This window comes from Dipodomys merriami, unplaced genomic scaffold (genome assembly GCF_024711535.1).
Source record: "Dipodomys merriami isolate MVZ:Mamm:240054 unplaced genomic scaffold, mDipMer1.0.p SCAF_759, whole genome shotgun sequence".
NCBI lineage: Eukaryota > Metazoa > Chordata > Mammalia > Rodentia > Heteromyidae > Dipodomys > Dipodomys merriami.
The window spans coordinates 158,228-174,336 of NW_027206356.1; the positions used below are offsets into that span (position 1 = coordinate 158,228).

At 38.2% G+C, this 16,109-nt stretch overlaps 1 long non-coding RNA gene and 1 pseudogene across 1 annotated transcript; both read left to right on the forward strand.

Annotated features, from left to right (window-relative positions):
• The first annotated feature begins 2,230 nt into the window (after window positions 1-2,230).
• On the forward strand, window positions 2,231-8,763 carry LOC138818424 (uncharacterized). The gene is made up of 3 exons (XR_011369124.1): window positions 2,231-2,437; window positions 4,546-4,679; window positions 8,701-8,763. It is a non-coding gene; the product is annotated as an uncharacterized lncRNA (long non-coding RNA).
• Window positions 8,764-15,797: 7,034 nt separating this feature from the next.
• On the forward strand, window positions 15,798-15,894 carry LOC138818429 (U6 spliceosomal RNA; annotated as a pseudogene).
• The last annotated feature ends 215 nt before the right edge of the window (window positions 15,895-16,109 follow it).

The following is a 16,109-nucleotide window of genomic DNA, read 5'->3' on the forward strand; positions in this document are numbered from 1 at the left end:
CATGGATGAAAGTTTGCACAGAGCTGGGCGGACCACTAACTAATGCTGGATTAGTTGCTGCTGTGGTGCAATTAACCCAGAAGGGGCTGAGAAGGTGGCTCAGTGGTAGAGCGCTTGCCTTGCCTGCCTGAGGCCCTGGGTTTGATTCCTCAGCACCACATAAGCAAAAAGAAAAAGCCAGAAGTGACGCTGTGGCTCAAGTGGTAGAGCGCTAGCCTTGAGCTGAAGAGCTGAGGGACAGTGCCAGGCCCAGAGTTCAGGCCCAGGAAAAAACCTATTCAAAAAACACTGCAAATTTGTCTAAACAGTTGTCTAGTTATCTTTTAGGTAATTGAACTGGGGAGTTCGACAGCCTGATGGAACAGCTCAGGGTTGCCATCGTCACGGTGAACTCGACACGAGTGGATGCCGGATTGGCGGAGGGGTTATCTTCATGGATCTCCACTGCTATGAATCATCTTAAGGAGTGGGCGGCTTTGGGAGCCCTGACAGGCCTCCTGGTGTTAGCCTCCTTGATATGTCTGTGGTGCATTTGCCAAATTAGAGGTTCTCAGTGTCGCAGTGCAGCCATGATTATCCAAGCCTTTACAACCATTGGAGCAGGTCAGTCCCCCCAAGCATGGCTTGCCACCCTAAAACAATGAACACAGATTGCAATGCCAAAGTATTGCAGTCGAGAAGCATGAGTTTTGCCCTCGAGGAGAGCATGTTTGATTGCACACGGGTTCGAGTCGCCTTTTCCCGTCCTTGTGAAAAACGAATCAATGGACAGGCTGAATCATCCCTAGAGAAGGTACCCTCTGGGAGAAGGCTTGTATGCAGTCCTTGCATTGCACAACAGGGATCAGACCTCTGTTCTCATCTGTGTTCTTTAAACAAAAAAGGGGGAACTGTAGAGAGCTGCGAGAGGCCGCACCTGGAAGATGGTGCTGGCTTCCGCCCTCCGCCTTCCCGATGGCGAGTGCTCTCTGTGGTAAACAACTCCTTATATGGCTAAGGCAAAGAATCTGGCTTGCTTCCGTGCACCTGAACCTATTGGTGGTTCCCACGTGGTGTATCAGGGTTGGCTACCCAGCGGGTACTTAAGGCTGTGGGGAATTCTCCCCGGGGTTGGGTCAGAAGATTGCTCAAAGGTCCTGAATAAACTGCAGAGAGGAGTTCGGTGTCGCGTCTTCCTTGGTGGTCGAGGCGGTAGCGACAAGTTTCCCCTTTCTACACAGTGCAACAGCAGGGATACCTAGGCCACCAGTTCAAATTCCAGTCCTAGCAGGAGAAAAAATAGCATCTCCATGCTATGTGATGCCCAATTCATAGGTATTTCATTTGGCCTCCATTTAATGAATGTGATTGTTTAAATGCTTCATAAAGTATTAATTAATATCGACCAGTGTCCTATAATGTAATTGCGTATAGTTTTATCCTCAAATCATTCAAGTACTGCCCATTTAATCATGATATACATCACATTCCTTTGGTAGTCATATGAATAGGAATGAGTTTCATAGGATCTCCTGCCATTTGTTGGTGGTAGGACCAGGATTCAAACTGTGGGCTCCAGCTCCTACCACTTCAACCTGAGGATAGGGAACTCACAGGTCTGTCCAAGAACATCAGCAAAACCAATGATTAGCCAGGCATCAGTGGCTCTCAGCAGTCTTCCTTAAAACTTACAAGGTTGTGAAAGGAGGATCATGGTCAAAGTCACCCTAGACAGGAAAGCCCTTGAGACTCCTGTTGAACTAGTGCCAACAAAGCCAGAAGTAAAGCCATGTGGATCCAGTGGTAGAGAGCTAGCTTTGATCAAAAGCAACTCACAGATTGTGCCCAGATCCTGAGTTCAAGGTCTGGGAACAAACAGACATAGACAACAATCTGTGCAGCCATTCTGCTAAAGCAGGTCACCCTCTTGTGCCCAACTGGCATGGACAGAGTTTCCTGGGAAATGGGCTGCGTCATTTTGACTCCTCCCATTCTGCCTGCATCACACGATTCCAGCCACACCCCCATTGTTTCATGGTTCTTTCTGACCAATGGGATACAAGAATGGTGGCCACACCCACATTCCATGCCGACCAGTAGCACCATGATTCCCTCTGTTTGTTGACACCACTACCAGCAGTTGAGAAAGGTAGAGGTGGCTGAGTAAAATACTCGAGGCCTAGGAGGAAAGGGCTTCCTCAGGCCCATCATGTGCCTGCCTGAACTCTGGCCCCCTCCCCCCCTTCCCCATGGAGCAGCATTTCAAACCTGGTGCTGTGGGCTCAGACCCATGGTTTCCTCAGGCAATGGTGCAAGGGTGTGCCACGAGCCAGCTTGCTGCCCTGACCTGGTCCTGGCTCCCCTGTCCTCTGCTCAGGGCCTGAGCGTGTGTCATGCCTCTGCCATTGCTGCTTGCCCCACCTGTAGCAGCTCCCAACAGCTTCTGCCAGCAACACATGTGAGTGGCTGCCACACATCCCTGCACCCTGCACCCCATATCACCTCCTCTCTGACCTGGACCCGCGCCTCCCCTGTGCCCCACAGTCTGGCCTACGCCATGCCACAAATGTGCCCCAGGGGTAGGGGTGGGTGTTGACCCGAGGATCTCACCCCCATCCCCAGAGGCTAGTGTCCCAGGAAACCAGGAGATATATGGTTGGGTGAGGAGTGGGCGCCACAGATCCCTTGGCCTGGAGTAGTGGGAGCCACACTGCCGCACATCTTCACCCCTCCTCTCCCTGGTGAAAACCTGGTGGCTTTAGTCAGAGGTAGGGAGGAGCATGTCTACACCTGCCTTCTGGGGTCTTTTTCTTTTTTTCTGGGGATTGGAGGTGTTGGATGCAGAATATAGACACCCTTCCTGTGTGAGCTCTTGTGTTCTGTGTTCGGTCAACGTTTCCCCTGAAGACAGAGAAACACATAGAGAGAAACATAGAGAGACAGAGAGAGAGAGAGATAATCTTTTTCCTTGTACAGCCTGACTGTGCTCAGGTGAGTGATCAGTTGGCAAATTGCAGGTGCTGCATGGATGAGTCTTCTGTCACCGGTCTGGATGTGTGTGTGTGTGTGTGTGTGTGTGTGTGTGTGTGTGTGTGTGTGTGTGTGTGTGTGTGTGTGTGTGTGTAGAATTGGGTTGTAACAAGGAGGCAGAATGCTTTGGTAACTTCTACCTGCTATCTTTGAGGCAGGTATGGGCTTCACAGCTGAGGTCTGGGGGCCTGGAAAGGTGAGAGGCTTGAAGGGGACCCAGCACTGTTAAATTACAAGAACAAGGGATCTGTGTGCAATGGGGCTGGGTACTCCCTTGAGCCTGATTGGTGGCAGTGGGATATTTGGAGGACCTGGGAGTCTGGCCTGCAGGGGATGGCTTCCCAAGGGGACAGAGACCATGACCAACACTTAGTAAGGATACGAGTTCTGCTAGTATGGAGTGCAACATCATAGGTCAGACTCTGGGTCTTCTCATCATGATGTCTGATGGGCGAGGCCAACCCTATCTTAAATCTTGAGCTGTGATCTTCATATCTCAGCCTCCTGAGTATCTAGGATTATAGGCATGAGCCTCTGGCACTGGGATTCTGGTTCTTTTTGGTATTTTAGGGTTAGACCTTAAGACCTTAGGCTTGCCAGTCAGGTCTTCTACCATGCGAGTCAAGCATTTCTGTCTTGGGCATTTCTGAGATGGAGAAGTAATATATGCTCATGCTGGGCTGGATCATGGTCCTCCTATCTGTGACAGGCATGAGCCACCAGGCCCGGTCTTCTGTAGTTGGGATGGTAGACATGTAGCACCACGCTCAGTCATTAGTTTAGATGGATTGTCCCAAACAAAGTCCACAGCAGCCGATTCTTGACCAGAGGTGAAGCTCTGGGTTGGGCCTCAACCATTGGACTTCAATCTCCTCATGGTACAGTTGAGGAAACAAAGGATTAATACAGAGGGATATCTGGAACAGGGACAGGCACAGAGGGAGGGGCCATCTGATCCTTTTCTTGGCAATTCTGTGACCATATGAGAGGAAGATTCCCAGAAAGATCTCAGATGGTGTGTGTTATTAATGGTGAAACAGGTATAGGATTATGAAACAAAACATGGCTCTCTTTATTACCCTATCCCCATGCGTAACAGGATCCTTCATTTTGTTCACTTTTGAAGCTGGGGAAACTGAGGCACAGAGAAGCCAGGTGACCTACTAATGACTCCTAGCTGACAGGAAGCTCGGCCTGACTTCTCTGCCATGCTCCTTAGGACAATGGGCGCTATTCAGTCCACTTCTTGTGGTGGGAAGTCCACTTCTTTTCAGTCATGGGGCTTGAACTTTGGGCCTGGGGCAGCTCCCCAAGCTCCTCAGCTCAAAGCTAGTATTCTACCACTTGCGTCACAGCACCACTTCCAGTTTTCTGGTGGTTTTTGGAGATAAGAGTTTCACAGATGTTCCTGCCGGGCTGGCTATAAACCACGATCTTCATATCTCAGCCTCCATTGTACTTAGGATTATAGGCCTGAGCCACCGGCACCTGGCTTAAGTGTAATTCTGACCTACTTTCTTTCTCTTTCTCTCTCAGGAACTGATTCAATGGGTGCTGGAGGAGGTGGCCCAGCATCCCCATATGGTTGGAACCAAGGTGGCCCTCTCATTCTGGAGGTAGACTGTGGGTCAGGCTCTGTCTTGCTCACTCTGTTGTACCAGCTCCAAGAGGTAAATCCCTCTGTGCCCTGCCTACACTGTGACAGTAATCCATTGCCCAACTAGCCTTACTGGACTCAGTACTGTGTTCAATGTTCTTTTCTAGCAAAAATTTCTGGTTAAAATTATGATACATAGTTACAGAATGAAAATGTAATGCCATCTTAAGAAAGTCATTTAGGGTTCTGGGAATGTGGCTTCATGGTATGGTGATTGCCTAGCATGCATGAAACCCTGGGTTCAATTCCTCAGTACCACATAAATTGAAAAGGAAACACTGGAAGTGGTCCTGTGCCTCAAATGGTGGATGGTTAGCCTTGAGGAAAAAAAAATCTGAGGAATAATTCCCAAGGGCTGAGTTTTAGCTCGAGGACTGCCAAAACAACAACAGCAACAACAACAACAACAGTCTAAGTGAGATTTGGAAACTCTTTTGGCAAGTCATCGCACCAAAAGGGCAGAGGCTAATTAACAGTTGTGACAGAAGAGAAGGAATAACTCCAGATGGAAAGAAAAAATGATAGTAACTAAGGTATAGCAGAAACCGTTCTAGGAAACCATTTTTGGATATTGAAGAACTAGTTATCAGCTAGGCTTATTCCTCATTGCCCTTTAACATTCAAAATCTCCTAGGCTAGTTCTTAATCTCTGTGTGATAAATGTACCTCCTTCTATGCTGTTCTTTCATACCTGATCTACTTTGCTTTCTAAAAATCTGTCTTTCTATATTTCTCTGTGAACATTTTCTGATACTAAATACACCTACAAAGATGAAAGAGGATGCTAATGTAAGAGTCCCATGGCTCATGGGTCATTAATGTAACAAAATGGGAAAGGAGGACATATTTATTGCTAACTCAATCATTCTGACAAGCTTCAATGTCACATCATTTGGTTCAGATTTACATTCTTTGTCTACATAGTGACATTAAGTGCACATAAATGCAAATATGAGCCGGGTGTTGGTGGTTCATGTCTGTATTCCTAGCTACTGAGGAGGTTGAGACCAGAGGATTGTGGTTCAAAGCCAGCCTGGTCAGGAAAGTCCATGAAACACTTACCTTCAATTAACTCCAGAAACTCGGAAGTGGTGCTGTAGCTAAAGAGGTAGAGTGCTCAATTTGTGCTGAAAAGCTGAGAGACAATGCCCAGGATCAATATTCAATAATCACAACCAACAAAAAATTACAAATATGGCTTTAAGTTTCCCTCAAAGGAATGATGAAGTCAATAGTAATCTTCCCAAATGATTTAGTAGTGCACCTACTTTTGCTGAGTTATTTGTTATGGCTTCTTTGCTAAACATATTCTCTTTTTTAAAAATTGTCAAATAGTAACTTTATAATAAACTTCATCTAATATTTCTTGGTTCAAAAGAGAAGTACATACAGTTGAGGTCACTTAGATTTCTTACTGTCTTAGTTCAAAGCCAACCCAGGCAAGAGAGTCTGTCAAACACTTATCTGTAATTAAACACCAAAAAAGCCAGAAGTGGAGGTTTGGCTCAAGCATCGGAGTATTGGTTTGGGTCACTTTGGAAAGAAACACAACTGTTCAGGGACAGGGGCCAGTCTCTAAGTTCAAGCCCCAGAACCAGCACAAACTAAATAAACAAGGAAACAAAACAAACCCTGGGTATTTCTTTCGGACTCTCTTTAAAATAGTGGTGGTCCGAAAATAGGCTGCTTTTGCTGATCATACTCACTGGATCCTGCTTTTTTGGAATCCTTATTGCTATATAAAACTCAGGACTTGACTAAAGGAATTGATAACTGATTCCTGCAACAAGAGAATCATCTCAGGAGTGAAACATCCATCCATAAGACACTTCAAAACCTCCATATCTTTGCTTCTTTGCAATAGAACATTTTTAAAATAAAGTGACTTCCTTTTGTTCTATACTGGCCTTCAAATGACATATTGTTTCCTTATACTCTCAACCAGAAGTTCACAGACAAGTTTTATATGAGTAAAGGACACACTCACAAAAGTCAGGGACAGAGTTTCCTTCCAGCCTAGGATCCTTTTCTTATATAGTAAAAAGGAAAGCAATAGTTAACTTGAATTTGTCATTTCAATATATTCAATTCCTCTCCTAGGATCAGTTTCCACATCCAGTAACAGTTACTTCCACTTACTTCCAGTAACAATCTATGGTGCTGCTCCAGAAATAAATGAATGTTTTCTGGCTTCATTGAAATAGCACAAGGATACTTTTGGCCATGAGGTAACACGTGTTTCAGAGACAACTTAGTAAAGAGAAATGAAATTTAAATTGCTTATAAATACATTATCCATGAGAACATTTTGTTCAAACTTCCTATGTGTTCTGTCAATTAAGATGAATTTTAAATGGGAAGAAGGTTCTCAGATCATTTTTGTGAGTCTATGTGCTGTACATTAATTTCCCAAGTGTACATGAGTTAAGAGTAAGAGAAACAATAGCAACTATAGGAGAAAAAGAAGTTCTGTGTTTATGTACAAGTGTTCAATAAAATATAGAAAAATAAATAAATAAATAAATAAATAAATAAATAAAATATTGAAAAATAAAGCCAAATCCAATATGTAGATTTATGGGAATAATATAGAGAAAGCATTACTCCTATGTGGAACATGAAGCATGAGGCCACTGCCTTTCTAAATTATGCTTGCTAATCACGTAAATGTGCAAAAAGGAGAATGGAAGAATGATTCTGTTTCCAATGCAAGTCAGATATAGGAGAGTAGATGTAACTGGAAAAAAAGAATCCATCTTGAGAGAACAGGAATTATACCAGCAATGAACCTGGTGGCTAAGATCACATTTCTTGTTCTTTCCTTTTCTTATATTCTTTTTGTTGTTGTTTTTGTTGTTTGTGGCCCTTGAAATATAGGACAGGTTGCTGTCCCTCAGCTCTTCAGCTCAAGGCTAGTGCTCTTCCACTTGAGCCACAGTGCCACTTCCAATTTTCTAGTAATTATTGGAGAAAAGAGTCTCCAGGACTTTCCTACCCGTGCTGGCTTTAAACCCCAATCCTCAGATTTCACAACAACTTGGTTTAGGATCACATTTCTAACAGTGTACACTCAGGATATGTAATGTATATGTTCATCTATCTTTATATGAATTCTTGAGTTAAAAATCTGGGCTACACGTTAGACTTTACACTCACAAAAGTGTTTGAAGTTTAAAAGTTGATACTCCTGGAAAAATAAAACCTAAGAATGTAAAGGAGTCTGGGAAGTTCAATTTGCATTTAGCTTGGACAGCATAGGCTTTGAGACACTACCTATAATTAATCAGCCAAAAGCTGGAATACCAGTCAAGAGCAACATTGCTGAATAAGAGCTTTAGGTTTTTGCATACATACATTCGAACATACACATACACACAGAGGCACTTATAGGTGCACACAAAAAGACACAAATGAAACAACTCTTAGAATATGTAGAAAAGTTAGAAAACAATAGAAAATAAGTCCTGAGTAAGATTAGAATCAAATGATAATTTTAAATATTAGAAAGCCTTCAAGTGATCTTTCCCCCAGAATTTGAGAATATTACATAGGTAGGGACAGAGATAGTAAGAGAGTCAAGTAATCATTATTATTATAAGATCCATGGTAGAATGAGTCAGGGAACCCTGCAGGTGCATCTGAAAATGTTCATATCCTGTGTCAAATGTTAAAACATCTTTGAAAATAGTACATAAACAGTCTGAGCATTCAGTCTAGTGGATAAGATCATAGGAGAAGTTCAGAATTGCTAGTCTGTTTCTAGATTAAATAAACAAACTATGGCAGGGCAAAGTGCTACAAGCTTGGAATTATAGCACTCAAACAGGAGAATAGAGAGTGGAATTACATAACGGTACCTTCCCTGGACCAGGTAGAATAATTTTGTCTCAGTAAAACAAACCAAACAACAAAAATGGAATACACAGTTGGAAGTTTGGGCTAATTTTGTCATTATGATTTGAGAAGTCAAGTTTCCTATTGAATGCAACTCATATATATCCTCACTTGTGTTTTAAATGCTCTCATCATTACAGAACATTCCTAGATGAAAAATAGCTCATGATTCCCATCCAAAAATTTGCAAAAGTAAGTAAGCCTCATTCTGTTGGATTCCAAATTAATGTTGAAGTATTACAAAAGCTTAAATCTGGAGAAATAGCAAAGTTCATCTAATGTAGGACTTTGTAGACCTTGTTAAATTAGAATTTAGATTTAAAATATATTTTTTGGTTTTGTTTGTAATTTCATATTCTATAGTATACTACAAAATTATTTTTAAGTAGAGGGATTAATTGAAAAATTCACAAATGATTCTGGCATTCTATTTGTCTAGATATTCTTTCAAGAGAGTTATAATTAGAACATAGTTAATAGATAATTCCCACAGTTCATGTACACTATGTTAATGTGAATAATCTGGACAGAGTTGCCAAAAAATGGATGACATTAATTTATACATTTAGAAAAACCAATTTATTAAGGATTTGGTTTAATATGGTATGAAGAGAGTAATTGTGTGACATCTTCTTTCTTCTACCTATATGTAACACAGGAAGTCATTTCCTTATTTACGGGCCTCTGTATACATGGAGAAAAATGCTAGGTTTGGGGTTTGTTTTCAATTTTGTTTTTGTTTTATTGGTTGATCCTAGAGCTTGAACTCTTGGCCTGGACAGTGTCTCTGAGCCTGTTGATGCTCAAGTCTCGTGCCCTACCACTTCAACCTCAGTGCCACTTGAGTCTGGCTTTTGTGGAGAATTTTTTTGGAGATAAGATTCTAAGAAATCTTCCTGCCTGGGTGGGCTTTGAAATATATTTTTTTTATCTTAGCATCCTGAATATCTATGATAGTTAAAAAAGTATAAATATAAAAAATATTTGCAAGTGTTCTGATCTCAAGAATACTAGCGGAGGAAAAATGATGCAGCTCAATGTATTATAGTGTTCTTTTCAGAATAAGGAGGGCGTCACATTAGCAGAGGTGTAGTATTTTTTCAAAATAGAGATAAGGTATTCATGATGTGAATTAAGGAATTTTAAGGTGCCCCTTAAAAGTTGGAAACTGTTGGGCTAGGATGACTTTATGGCATAAATCTTGGGATTGATGGTCATAGAAATAATAGCTTAATCTGATAAACAATAGCTTACTCTTGAAGAATTAATTATTACATATGCTTCATAGTTTTATCCTCTACCAGAATGTGGCTATTTTTCTGTTGACTTCTCAGTCTGTAACACCCCATTGGAAACTACACCTATTGCAGAATTATATAACATGCAAACAGGTACTGTTTGGAATCTCTCAGAAATGTTAAGAATTTAAAAATGAGTAGTTATTAGTCATAGGAATTTTGAAGAACACATATATTCTGTCCTCTTAACAACTTACTTACTATTAAAAGTTATGGGTTTCCATAGCATTAAACAGTTTTCTGTTTTAGAATGAGAAAGTACTAAATTTATTCTTTTTTGAAAATTTTGGCAAGTATATTGTGAAAATATTGTCTAGTTGGATAACATTCAAGTTGATCACCCTCTGATAAATAAGGGGTAATTAATTCAAATTAGATGCCAAATAGTATTGATTTTTAAAATATTACTACATAAAGAATATTATTTCCTGTGCCAATACAGTGAAATTATATTTTATGCAGCTTATTTTTCAATTTTATTATCAAAGTGATGTACAGTGGGGTTACAGTAATTGTAAGGTATTAAATCATAACTTTTCAAATTTGTTAACCTTCTCTCATTTTCTCATAGTTTTCCTTCATCCCTTCATCCCTCACAAGTTGTAATGTACATTTCCAATATATTGTCTTGTGAGTATTGCTATTGCATTGGTTTGCCTTTTGTCCTTTGTCTCACCATTATGCTTTTCCTCTTCCCTTCGCTAATTAAGGTAAATGTTTATACAATACAAAATGATATACCGGAAGGATAAACCATAGGGGGAAAACCCAAAGAAAACAGAAATCACATAGTTCATCAAAAACAACAACCACAAATGAAAAAAATCTGGTTCCATATCTTGGAATTAATTTTGCTTAGCATCAGCTAATATGGTTATATATATGCATAACAAAGCCACTGGAATATAATAGCTGCATGGATAATATATCATGAAAATAACATGTTAACTTTTTGATGGTTATGGTGGAATTAGGATTGGTGAATTCACGGTTCTGATAAAGGATTTTCAAGAGTTTTAAAGTTATGACAGGTAAATTTTAATTGTTCAAAATTTTAACAACTTAGCCTATTACAAAAATTTAAATTGCCTGGAAGAATAGTTTTCATGCAAAGAAATCCAATGAGACTTAGTAGAGAGGGAACAATGTGGATGAAGATGGCTCTTTTTCACACTAAACAAACAAACCTGTAAATCCTGTAGGGTCCCTTGGAATTATCCTTACCCAGGAAATATATTTTCACTGTTTGACACAAGGTTGTATTGGAATTTAAATTCAAAGTTCTTAAAAAATAAGGCATCAAAATTTGTGAATTTACCTTTAATTACCAAAGAGCAATTCTCTGAAAAAGATAATTTGAGTCAAACAATTTAGGGAGAAAGTGCCCTTCAAAATGAAAGAAGGTGTTGGGATTACACATTTTTGTTTATAACACTTTCCACAATGTCTTTGGGTGTGAAGCAGTGAAACACAGAAAAAAATCTGATTGGATACTTCAAACCAATGATTTCACATTTCTAAATGGCTCACAAAAGTAATATCCTTATTAATATGAGATAGTGAATACTTCTGTTATTACATATGCCAAAAAGTTCAGAAAAGAATTGAGCAAATGGAAAAGTTAATAAAAAAAGTTTTGTTAGAAGACTTAGCTAAGCATATTGTATTCAGCAGTGAAGGGAGGCCAAAACTTTTTGATATAAATTGTGTTAGTATTTTTACTCCCTAAAGTGAGTTTACAGAGCCTATTTGGCTCACTACAATGCAGAACTGATTGAATGAAGACATGAAAATAAATTTCACGTCCAAATGAGGCAACTTAAAGAGTTTTAAAAGAGAAATAATGAAGATTTAACAGTGGTGGAGCCCATATAGTCCTTCAGCTTCACTAGACATGAAGCCAAGAAGCTGTGATTAATTGGAACTCCGGCAAGAGCTAAAAGGAGGACATAGAAATAGGACATAAAAGCATTGTCCTTTTGTAACAGACACTGTCTTCCAAGGTATGGGTCATTTAACTCTATTGTCCTCCAGACATCTTGGTGAACAAATTCAAGACCAAGAGAAAAATAATCTATTGAAATAATTTTGCCTAGAATAACTTCACTGTTCCTGATATGGTATCTAAGGAGAATCTTAAGAGAGAAGATAAAAGTGCAGTGTTTTTTGTTTCCTATAAGCATCTTGTTAGGAAAATATATTTTTGAGCTTAGACAATTCTGATTGAACCAACAAGTGATGGAGTACTTATTTTTGTGGGCACTTTAGACACAAGAAGTCTTTTAAGGTAAAAGAAAAAAAATAGCTGAATATTTGTGATCACAGCTTCTAGGGCTGTATTCTGGAGACAAAGTTTTACATTAGATTTCTCCTCATTAACATAAATGTTGTTTCATGGCAAACAAATGCAAGAGGGATATTTAATGGACTCATTAAATATCAATGGCCAATTAAACAGCATGAAAGAAGAAAATGGCAAATAATATTTAATGAATTACTTTGCCAGAAGAAAGAAGGAAAAATATAATTCAAAATCAATTGACTTAAAAGTATGAAGAAAGAGTAGTGAAGAGATATTAGAGAAAATATAGAGTATTGTTTTCTCTCCAGCGGAGTAATGGGTTCATGATCTTGTTTCTTCCACACTAACCTCACAAGCTACCAAATGTGTCTCAGAACTGGATTATTCAGTTCAGACAGAAAACTCGTAGAAGAAAGATACTATTTGCAGCAGATGTAGGTGATTTATAACCTTAGACAATCTATTTAATTCTGTTCAAAATTCTCCCCTATCCCAAACTTCTCTCTTTGAACAGTTTTGTTTGCTTTTCCCAAGACTGCCCTTCATTAATTGATTAAAATTTTGAGAGGTCATATTCATACTCTCTGGAGATTGCTGTTTGGTTGTGATTTTTCTGTTTTTTGTTTCTTGTGTTTTTTAACTGAATTTTAAAAGGTTGTGCAATTGTTTTACAATTAAATATATCCATCTAATTGTCCAACGCTCCTAGATCTGAGTCACTCCTTCCATCATTCTCAACCAACCCATTCTCCAAGATTTATTTCCAATTTTCCACTTCCTTTATCATGTGTGTACATTGAATATTCTAGCTGTACTTGCCCCTTGTTCATTTTTCATTCATTCTATGTCTTTACTATAATTCTTCTCTGGTTTCAACTTCCTGATAGTCATTGTGTTAAACTGTCTATTAATACTTTGAATGGTTTATATGCATTCCATGGACTTTCAATCCTGCATATTCTTGCACTGATGTCAGCTTATATTTCCATAATTGATTCATCTGCAGCAACAATTTGCTGGAGACTGGAGAGGTGAAGCACCTAAACAAGACTTTATTCTCATCCATTTGGAAGATTAATCTTTAGACATAAAGAAAGTTAAAAAAATGGCTTAGAATGTATTCCTAACTACGAATTTTTATAAATGGCTTTGTACAATGGTGTGATTCTTTTATTTTACATGGAATAATATTTTCTACTGCCTATAAGTTTTGGAAAAAGAAGAAAATTAAAATTTATTCCAAAAGAGGAATATGATAAAAATAGAAGACAGATATTATGTTTGTCATATCTCTGATGAATACCCATATTCAAGACTTAAAGTCATATTTCTTACTATATTAGACAGAAGGAAAACATAAAATAACATATGATAAGGCAACTATTTGTGACTTTTTAAAGTGTACCTTATTAAATGATGAAATTTATTAGCTCACGTTTGGGTTTGAAATTTAGGAGGCTAACCTATTTAACACATTTCTGGAAGGCCCTTACTGAAAAACACAAATTGTGGGTGGTACTATTTCTACACTTTAATGAATGGTTGAACGTGTTTGGCATTAGTGCTGTGTAAATAATTCAACTCTATTGTAACTTGCTCCCTACACTTAAAAAACTTGTAATGTCACTAAGTATCATCAACTTGTAAAATGTCATTTTGACGAATGTGATTTTAAAAAGTTTATTTGAAAAGGAATACACTTTCAGAAGATTAAATGTAGATTATCATTGGTTTGAGAGTGACATTTTTATACCACAGAACCATGTTGTACTGAAGTCCCAGTGTTTTGAAGCACCCCTTAGTGCTTCAAATATTTTTCTGAATTACATTTGACCTCTAAGTCAAGTTTTCCGGGCTTTGGTAGACCAATTATGGATCTATCCTTCAAGGAACTATTTTTTGGCCCACTTATGTTGGAATAAAATCTTTCATTAATCATAGGGGAGGGGTATTAAAAATAATCTTTTGACACTTTGTGAACTTGTTCACTCATATGGGCTGGTCATCTATAAGTTGCATGTTTTAATTACTGTACTTTCTCTCAAATTTTATTTCATTCTTCATTTTAAGTTGCCTTGCATTCCACAATTGCTTACTGCTAATTCCTGCATCTCAAGGAATTGGGGCCCTGAAATATAGGAAATGAGAAATTGAGATTGGTCTTCAATTACTATGTGCTGACATGTTGCATGGGCCTTGGTGAGAAGTCTTGCCCCTGTTATTTGATGATGCAGATAACTGGGACCTGGGATCCTAGGATCCATGGGGACTGCAGAAGAATAATGTTTTTTTAGACATCTTAGCAAAATTTGGGTATAATCAATAGGAATGCTTCCAAAATATGGAGAAAAACAGTTTGGGACAAGAGAGTTAAAACAATAAACAGAGCAGCAGAGTAAAATGCATTATAGATTAGAGGAAAACATTGTTTTTTTTTTATCATGTGGATTCAGAAGACCAAGAAAAGTTAAAATGTATCACAAGTTTATACTAAAGACATTGCATTGATACTTTTTATATTCTAATATATATTTTAAACCTAATTATTTATATTCCAATTCTATTTACTAGAATAAATAAATATCAATTTATTTGCCAAAATATCAACTAATTCTAGTAAGTTTTACTGTGTGAAATATAAAATCAGCACATATAAATATAAAATACATAATTATATATAATATAATTAAAAGGCACAGGTTTGCATTGTTCTGTTGTAGTTACTGTATCAAAGGCAACTCTGTTTTAAAGTATTATTCCATTATTTCTACCTTAGTGTTTGATAAAGTTAGACCTAAAGCTTTATCGTTTGTAGATTTACAGCATGGAGGCAAGAGGAAACACTGTGATTAAAAGAGTATCAATTTAATGCCTAATAACAAGGAGAAACATATGGACTTCTCTTGCAACTATGAAAATATTTGGTGATAAAAAGGCAGTAGTGTAAGTTCCTGCCTGGTTGGATGGTAGACAGGCCAGGACATTAAGTAATCATGCATATGAACAATTTTTTCACCTTCTTGGCTTTAGCTACTTTTGAAATGGAAGGTATATTAAACAATTATATTTTGATAAAATACCTTCTAGTCTGAACAGTTCTGTTTGAACTGTTCATCTCTCTATGATCCCTTGTAACCAAGATTAGTTTTGTTCTAGTAAGACAATCTATGCTGTCAGGGTATGATTTTCTGGTTGGTCTGTTCCCACATGGAAGAAGGGTAAAGGCTCAGGTAGACATTTGTGCCAGTAACACCTCATTTGAGAAAATATCAGCTGAAGAAGTTTAGAAGTAGCTCTTAAGCAACGCTTACTTTGAATCCATTAGGTCCACATAGCTAACACAGTTGGATAAATAAGTACTTGAAAAAGCCATCACCTTTGGACCTATCTATAAATAATTGAGAGTATGATCAAATTCCAAATAAAAAGACTTAAGATAGTCATTGACAAAAAATTTGCAAATGTGAGCAATCGATTGATCAATATAATTTTTTCTACTATTCACAGAATTTTAGGGAAATAAGATCGATAGCATTGTTAGGAACATTACTGTTTCCTTGTTACAAGTAGGCACCCAAGCCTATATAGGCTTGTATAAAGATTGCATCATTAACTACTTAAATTTAGAGGATACTACATGCTTCAGCAGCATGAATACTCAAATTACAATGCAGAGATTAACATGGCACTTGCACAAGGATAATATGAAAATTTGAGAAGTATTCCATATGTTTCATTCTTCAGATGCAAGAAATGAAAAACAGTTATTAAAAAGTTGATTATAAAATTACAACTGTAACAATACACGTAATTCATATAATTAAATTTAGGTTGACATCAGTGTATTAAATATTCACCTCAGAAAGGCGTTTACAAAGCATAAACTTTACAAAACTTTTCAAACTAGACAACATTGTCATTTTATCCCAAAGAAAAATAATATTAAGAC